Consider the following 9,600-nt stretch of genomic DNA (forward strand, 5'->3'; position numbering starts at 1 on the left):
CATACTACTGGACATTAAGGATCCTACCTTTCGAGGGGAATGTGGCCAGCCAGTAGGATTCCTTGGAAACGTGAAAAAAACTTGAAAACCCGAAGCCATCGCCTTGCAACATTTCCTTGTTCGGAGGAGGGTACGTCAGATGTCCCACTGCTTTGACTTTTGTTTAGACTCTGGCTGATAGTAGTGAACCCAAGATTTATCAATGGTTGCAAATCAGTTTAACAAAATCAGCCTGGTCAGCTTCAAAACGACGTTTATTCGCACGAGAGAGATGAACCTAGAGGGTTTCTGACCAGAAGCCTTTGAACAAAGCGTGCTTAAGCGTTTGTAATACCCAATAAATAAATATGTATTTAAAATAGCGGAATTAACTTTATGAAAAGAGTAACTAGGCAATTATTTCAATTTGACTATTTAGTAAATGACAATTAAATAGAGGTCAAGATCTACGAATGACAGTGAATGGAGATATATATGGCGTGTTTGTTCATGAATATATACAATATTTTCGGATACATACAATGTACACTCTTCAAAAAAAGAAACGCACAGGTAGTATGTGGTTCATTGAACCTGACTGCACAAAAATCCGGTATATAAATTGGATATATTTTATTGGAAAATGTTGGTGGCCTGATATTCGACAAACGGTGCGTCAAAACGCAGCCATTGTCGACTTGCAATGTCTTAAACGACATTGTTTTCGCACTTGTTAAAAAATGTCATGGAGCAAAACTTTAGAGCAAAATGCACGTGCAAGTTATGACATTCGTAACCCGTGGTAGAGGCTATCAAAAGGCAAGCATAAGCCAATAATTTGTCATTCAATTGTCAACATTATTCAAGTTCGAAAATGCTTAATCTCATTAAAATTAGATCTTAGTTTTCGCTTTCGCTTAACAAAGATCTGAGGACATCCCATTAAGTGTCACGTCAGAACGACCTTTCATCCAACCAATCAGAGCGGCGCTTACCAGATCATGGAAGTGACAGTCGGAATGTGTTTTCTAATCATGCAACCTCGAAATATTTAACACGGTTTTGACCCGTAATGGGATGTCCTCAGATCTTTGTTTAGCGGTAGCGAAAACTAAGATCTGATTTTAATGAGATTGGAAAATGCCGAGACTCAGCGCTGCCAATCGGAACATCACCATAGGACGTATCCAAAGAGGGGAATCGCAGTCTTCTGTTGCACGCCACTTCAACGTCCACCACAGCACCATTTGCCGCCTTTGGGACCGATACACACAGTTCAATTCCACTGCTGACCGTCCGAGAACCGGCTGACCAAGAGTTACCACCCCTGCAAAGAATCGCTACATTCGACTGTTCCACCTACGTCATCGCAATGCCACAGCTACGGAGACTGCAGGACGCATCCCTGGATTTGAGGAGGATATCGGACCAGACTGTCAGGAACCATCTTCGCGAGGCCGGAATCCGACCCAGAAGACCAGTTATCGTCCCTGTTTTGCAACCGATCCATAGACCGCGACGCCTGCGTTGGTGCCATACCTTACAGCTTTGGAAGTTGAAAGACTGGAGACGAGTGTGGTTTAGCGATGAATCACCATTTCTTCTTCACCGGCGAGTGTTTATCGTCGTCGAAATGAGCGTTTTGCCCCAAATTATGTACGTGAATTCGACAATTTCGGTGGCGGTAGTGTCATGGTGTGGGGGGCCATATCCTACACCACGCGATCTGACTTGATTGTGGTTCAGGGAAAGTTGACAGCAAATCGCTACATGAATCAAATTCTTCAACCTCACCTTCTTCCTATCATTGACCGCCAGAGGGAACTGTTTCAACAGGACAACGCTCCACCGCACACAGCCCGTGTCACGGTAGACTACCTTCATAATGCCACCTTGTGGCCTTATGTGACATGACAATGAACAGTTTTCAATGCATTTGTACAGCGACAACATGTGACTATCGAGCTCCAAAATTCCATATTTGTATCTGTGATATTAAATTAAATATACTGAACCGCAAAAGAAACGTTACCATGGATAGATATGTGAGAAACCTTATTTGTCCAAACACCGTAAACATACTTTGAGACGTATTTAAAAGATGAAACTTGGCAAATCTGATCATCAAGGTTGAAATGTGAAAAGTGTCAAATGTTCTTAAAGAAAAACACAACATTAGTCTCTGAGAAAATGACATCACAAGTCAGTATCTCGTGTGTCCGCCATGTGCAATGATGACTACCGTGCAACGTCGATACATGGAATGGATAATGCGGTTGATGAAGGCCATATGCACTTGAGTCTGAGGAACGTTTGACGCAGTTCAGCTGCAGTTGTCGGCCTTGGTCGGACGTCATTCAGCCGTCTTTGAATCTCGTCCCACAGGTGCTCAATGGGATTTAAATCGGGACTGAGGACAGGCCACTGCATGGTTCTGATGCCATTCTGCTGGAGGAAGTGTGATGTTGCTCTCGCAGTGTGGGCACGGGCGTTATCATGCTGAAACTCGTGGTTGGGGCGACGTGCCAAATGAGGTATGGCGTGTGGTCTCAATACTTGATCAATGTATCGAGCAGCTGTGACACCATTGCCCCTCCCTGGACCGATGTTCTGGAAGACCACAGGGCCGACCCTCTGTGCAAGAAAAATTCCACCCCACACCATGATGCTCGACCACCCCAAGAGTCTCGCTCAACAACACAAGCATCCGAATAACGTTCCCCACAATGTCGCCAGACCCTCTCTCTGCCATCTGCTCTTGGGATACAGTAACGGCTCTCGTCGGAGAAGAGGAATCTTCTCCACTGCTGGTGGCGCCAATGCTGATGCTGTGTTGCCCACTGAAGACGGTCCCGCCGATGACATGGTGTCTTCGGTGTGGCCTGTGACAGTGGAAGTGTCTGCTTGTCAATCGTCGACGCACGGTGTCCGCACTAATGTGCTGTCGCACAGTCTGACGATTCTGACGTCGGGTGGTGACCCTTGGCCTTCCTCTACGTGGTCGGCCATCTGTAGTGTTGGCGGTCTGGTACCGTTGCTGGAGCCTTTTTTGGCCCTTACGTGGGCTAGAAATGCATTGGCTACTTGCCGGGCGGTTTGTCCAGCTTGCAGTCGTCCAAGGGCTTGGTGCCGCTGATTTCTTGTCAATCTTGGCATGTGGTAGCAATTCTATAACGAATGAATGTTTTCCCATCTGGGTTGATTTTTATAGGCATTGGGCGATAAGTTTTATTGTCATCTGCTTTGGTTTTTTTATCATCAAATTTCATTTTTCCGGACAAGGTAATATTAAATTTTGGAAGCTTTGACAAAAATTACCCAGATATTTAAATGACAACTTTTCATGCAATGTTACTTGGGGTGACGTTTCTTATGCGGTTCAGTATATCATAACAACTGTAATTATGAACAATGTTTTTATTAAATAAACCCTCATCAACAACCTATTTATAATATGGCTGTAGTATAGTGTGTGTCAGGACTATTGTTTTGTTTTGTGTTCTTAATTTGCAATTGATCAGCAAAATATAGGAAGTAAACACCCCTGGGATTGTTTTGATACAAGATGGAACATCAAATCTAAAATGGATTATTCTTTTTGAAAAAGGAACAATCATGTCAAAAAGCAGAAAAATATAATCATAATTGTCAGAAAAATCGGCGATAAAGTGGCTCTCAAGGAATATCAAGTGAACTTTATTGTTTTTCTGCAATTCGTTTGGATAACTACCAACGGTTGGACATTTGTAGAAAGATTTCAGATGACATCCAAGCTTCTGCATTGCATGACAGTGATGTGATGATGGATTCACTCAATGATTTCGATGTTACAGTTGGCAAGTCATCCTACAAGGTGTTTGAATGACTGTTACCATACAACTCACTACACAAAAATCCCTTCTCTATTCAAAATCTATAAGGGGGCACGGGTGGCCAAGTCGTCTAAGGCGCCGCAATTCGCTGTGCAGAGTTGCGTCCCTTTGGCGCGCCAGAAACCTATGATTGTGGGTTTGATTCCCGGTTCGCCCCGATTATGTTTCTAGGTTTGTCAGCACCATACCCGTGCTCGTGGGTTTCACCGAGGTGGTAAACGTCTGAGACCTGCATCACTTCGAGCTTTCCTACCACATTAAACTGGCATGCCGTGATATAACTGGAATACTGTTCAACTCCACATTATGTTTAGCTATATCCATCAGCAGCTTGTCTTCTCTGGAATAGCCACGTTGACCACGAAGATCACCAATGTCTTGTTCGCTGAAGTCCTTCGCCAGGGGTTTCACTACAGTGTCCGGTGTTAAACATTCTTTTACGGACGTTGATTCAGTGAAGATCACTCTGTTGCAGTAAGGAGAGTTCTAAACCTGATCATATACACAAAGAAAAAAAGTTACGCACACCCTAATATATTTCATTATTGTTTGGTCCGAATATTTGTAACAGTCATGAAAGATATAATTACGGGAAGAATTATGTTTTCTCGAGATGATGTAACCAGAGCATGCTACTCTCGAGTATCTCTTAAAGCAGTATATCCAAACGTTAAAATTGCTTTCTTAAGCTCGGTTTTAAACAGTTATTCCATGACATTGTGTGGCCATGGCACGAAGGCGATTATCAAACGCCACAAGATGGCAAATAATCGGCATGCATAACGCAGGAATGTCTTGTAATGCCATTGGTCGGAATTTGGGGTATCATCACACTGTCGTAAGCCGTTTAGTCGAGAAACATGCTCAGACCGTTGATGTACAGGACCGTCCCAGATCCGGAAGACCTCCTGTGACGACACATCGCGAAGACAAGGACCTTCTTCGTCTCATACGCCGAGGACCCTTTTTTAACAAGTACTCGTCTGGAACAGCTGTGGTTGCCCAATCGTCGTTTCAGCACCAGAACTGTCAGGAACCGGCTGAAAGCAGCAGGACTGAGGGCTAGACGAGTCATAAAGCGTCCCTTGTAGAGAGATCACCACAAAGCTGCTCGTTTAGCATGGTGTATTGCGCGGCAGAACTGGAACCTTAAAACTTGGAGACGGATCCATTGGTCAGACGAAAGTCGCTTTCTTCACTGGTGGAAGAACGAGAGTTTGGAGGGGCGGCGCATACAGGCTTCCAGTTGGAAGCAGCATTGCATCAGGGGTGGTTATTGTTGACCCATCAACAGATCCAACGTCTGACTGGAGGCATGAGACGTGGGGTTGAATGCGTCATCCGGGCACGTGGCGGTTATACCCGCTACTGATCTGTTTCACGTGTCATGTCAAATAGAGGCTTCAAGGAAAATTTTCAAATGAAACATAAAACGTAACTCGTTTACTCAATCCTGTACCTTCATACTTCTTTTAGGTATTGTCTGAGGTCAAAAACAGTACCTGTGTTACCATGATGTTTTTGTCAGTAAAGTTCAATCACAAGTCACCAATATCTTCTTTTTTTGGGTCAAATGTTTGTTCTATCCGATGACATTGGTATCACCCAGCTCTTGTGGTCAGTTATCCCATGCCATGATTTTGCCATTTGTCATGGTTCAGAAATAGGGGTGTGCTTAACTTTCTTTCTTTATGTAATTTATATTTCACATGCAGAAACCCATTTACAGTCCATCCGAGTTTATATAGCACAGCAAAGGGACCATTGCCACCTGAGGGGATCACGTGTTGTGGTCCCAGTGCTTGTGGACAATTGCTTCCAATTAACAGTCCAACTTCAAGATCGGGATACACTCTTGGAAGCTTGTTTGCCATGTCACGAAGATGAGGCCATTTCGTCAAGAATTCTGGATCAGGAGTTTGATTACGGTTGACAGGGATATCATTTTTCACAAATGTCTTTGGAAGAGGATTAGCACAATCAATGTCCATAACCACAAGACCAGTCACCACTGAGGTCAGCACAATGTCAATACCATGCATCGTGGAAGCTTTAATGTTGTCTGTGTTGATGGAGCACCAAGCTGACACTGAAGATCTTCAGTCATAAACACCCTAAGCTCCCATTATCCCGGAGAGCATATGTCTTTATGTTCACACCACTGTCTTCAAGATGCACTGTAACTGGAAGAATTGACTGGAGAACTGTTTCCATGGAATCTGATGTTGCTGCACTGCAGGACGTGGTTACATCATTGCTTGACCTTGATGCTTGTTTGGCTTGAGTGTCTGTTGACTGCGGTGTTGATTTCATGGTGAAGTTGTAATCATGAAGTGAAGTTGGATGATGCTTCTCGGATTTCTTACAGAGTCTTTTCTTCAAACATCCTTTAACAGTGTGGTTGTAAGCGAAACATCAAAAGCACATTTTCTTCTCCATCATAAAGCTTCGTTTCTCAATGAGTGTCTTTTTGGCAAATTCTAAACAGTCATCAATATAATGCGGCCTTGAACAGAAGTAACATGACAGTGGTCTTCTTGGTTTATCAGTTGAGCAACTGAAATTAACTGAAGTAGCAAATGCAGTTGATCTGGACTTTGATGATGGTTGTCTGGCCTTAGTTGCTTTACCTTGTGAAGATGTACTTGACTGTTCTCTACGTTACATGGCTTCTATTCCAAACACTGGTTCGTTGGCTGATTTGGCAGCAAGGTCAATGAACTCGACAAGATCTTTAAACTTCATTGACCTTGAACTGATGATATGACACTTTGTCACTCGATCTCTCCATCTGTTCTGAAGATGAGGTGGCAATTTGTGGACATATGCTTGAAGATAAGGAGCATGGTTCAGCACTGACATGTGGGATATGTTCATTGCATTGAGACACATGGAGAACTTCTTCAGTTTCTGGTTGTCATCATGCTTGATATCAGGCCATGACAGAACCTGGTTCATGTAGGACACAGACACCTTGTATGGATCACCATACTCCTTGTCCAACAGCTCCCTTGCGTCTGTATATCCATCGAACTGAGACATATACAGACATCCAGCGATCAAGTCTTTCGGTTCACTTTCCAGTTGCTGATCTAGGTAGTACAGCCTGTCTCTGTCACAGTTAGTATGAGGCACTATTCTAGCATCAAATGCCATCATGAAGGATCCATATTCAAGGTCACCTTTCAACTTTGGTACTTCAGGTTGAGGGAGAAACATTGCAGTCAACATCTGTTGCTGATACTTTCTGTTGCAGGTTGAGTCAACGTTGAGCTGAATGCAGGATGATTTAAGCTGGGAGTCTGTTGATAAGGAGAGGTGAAGTTCTGCCTCACAGGAGTCTGATGATATGACGTTGTTGCACTCCTTGTATACCACAGAGGCGTTGCAGTGTTACAGACCGGAGTGTTATGCTGAACATGTACAGTACTCTGTTGACTGGAGGAAACAGGATATATAATGTCTTTAGCATCATGTTGCAGTTCTGATTGAGCATGCAGATGATCACCTCGTGGCTTTACAATTGGTGGCACAGTTGTTTGAAACGATGGAGACTCCATTTCTGCATATACTCTCTCCCTTGCCTCAGCCTTTGCAATTTCAATATCAAGCTTTATATCTTCTAACTTGCGAATATCTTCAAACTTGACCTTTTCTGAAAGCAATTCTGCAAGGCGAGCTCTCTACTTGGCTCTTGCTGATCGTGTTGCACTTGTTGACTTGAATGAAGATCTTGTAGCAGAGTAAATGTTGTCTGCAAGTTAAACTTCTGTGTTGGAGATCCATTTGGAAACGTGATCTCTGTATTTGATTAAGTCTTGTTCCTTTTCTATATTCGACTTGCACTCAATACTCTTAAGCTCTTCTGTCTCTAATGCAGCAAAATGTATCAAAACACACTGTGTATTCATCAAACAGTTCATTTAGAAGTTGATAACTCATCTTCACTGAATGTAAATTATCTCAACGTTCTATGAGCCTTGTGATTTCGTTGCGCTTCTTTGTCACTGCTGTCGTAGCTGCTATCTGTTTAAATCAGTTAGAGTCCTTACCTTTCTAAGATTCCAACCTTCACTTTCACCTTCATCTTCTTCAAAGCTCACTTGTCTATTCTGCACATGTGACAGATCAGTCTCATCATCAACTATTGAATAAGCTTGACTAGTTGCCATAGTTACGTTGTACTTGAAAAATTCAGATTTAGCGGTTTATCAATTCCAGTTTTGGACAAGTCTAGTTTCAACGTTATCTTGCAGTATATTTTTTTCTGAACTAATGTAGATGAAAGAAACACAAACTTCTGACACTCACACCCACAGTTATTTTTATAACATGATGTTGAGCGTTAATCATAATGTTCAAAACAAACGTTGATAAAAACAATATCCATTAAGACATAATCGTTGGTGAAGGAGTTGAATTGACGTCGAACGGTAAAGACGACTTCAAAATACAGCTTCAAACTATGTTTATGTTTTAAGGCGTTATAATGAGGCAATTTCAGTCTCGTTATAAGATGACTATCTTTGTTTACATTTGTTTACGTTGAATACGTTGGTGGGCGAGGTTCAGAAAACTAAAATAGAAAGAAAATACAATCCTTACTTTAGGCTGAACCAATTAACAAGTCAAAATTACCAATTTAAAACAATTACAAACAACTTTCTGACAAAATACTCAAAACTGCTTACAACTGCAAAATAATTACTGAATTTAAGTTATAAATGCATTGAACACTTGATAAATAAAATAATATTAACTTTGGCATTGAAATATATGAGTTTACTTACATTAATGTTGCTTTATACTTTAATTTAACCGTGGTCATAACAGGATTGAGATTTGACTGAGTGTGAAGGAAACATGTGTTTTTTAGATCATGTGACTTGAAATGAAATTGAGGCTGTGAACAGTAATTTATCTGCAAACATTTCTTGAGAAATCGGGATTTGAACTCACAATCTCTAGGCTTCAAAGGTCATGCGATATATTAGGACGAAACACTTTATCCAAAAAGCAAAAGTGAGGAGGTTCAAATGAAAATGACTTTAAGTGGACCATATATTTAACTTAGAAAAACTTTGTTTTTCAAAAAATAAATGAAACTTACACCTTTACCAAAAATATAGAAAATGAACTTTAATCAAAACTCTTGAAACAGATGAAAAACACCATTTCTGCATTACAAAAAGCTTCATGTGAAGAATGGGAAATAGTACACGTTTGAGTATAAGTACTTTTTTGGCAGAATCAAAGTAAAAACTGCATAATATATATTTTTGCAAGCAATGTTTCAATGGCTGTACCTGTGATGAGTTTGGACAGAATAGACATATTCATTTTCAAATGAATAATAACATGCATAAATCACTTTTACAGGTTGTGAATTATACAGAAGAATCATGATGTGACTGTACTTTTCTGGACTTTACTAAAAAGATATTCGTGTTTACCCTTGTTAGGCATTACATATACATGTATTTGTTTACCAATGTGTTGTATTTCATTAAGGTTTTATGATAACTTTGCAACGATTTTTCTTATTTTGTTTCCAATGAGAATTTGATTATAGGTAACATTACATTACATTTGTGAATGACGGGCATACACTACCCAAAGGTCAAACTACTGATCATATGAATCATATTATAATAGCTTCAAGCGAAATGATTTTTTGCTCAGTTGGTTCATAAGATATTTTAATAAGAAAAAAATCATTATAATACAAGGTCACAACCATGCATTTTTT

Source organism: Haliotis rufescens, unplaced genomic scaffold, assembly GCF_023055435.1.
Source record: "Haliotis rufescens isolate VD_foot unplaced genomic scaffold, xgHalRufe1.0.p SCAF_21, whole genome shotgun sequence".
Lineage (NCBI taxonomy): Eukaryota > Metazoa > Mollusca > Gastropoda > Lepetellida > Haliotidae > Haliotis > Haliotis rufescens.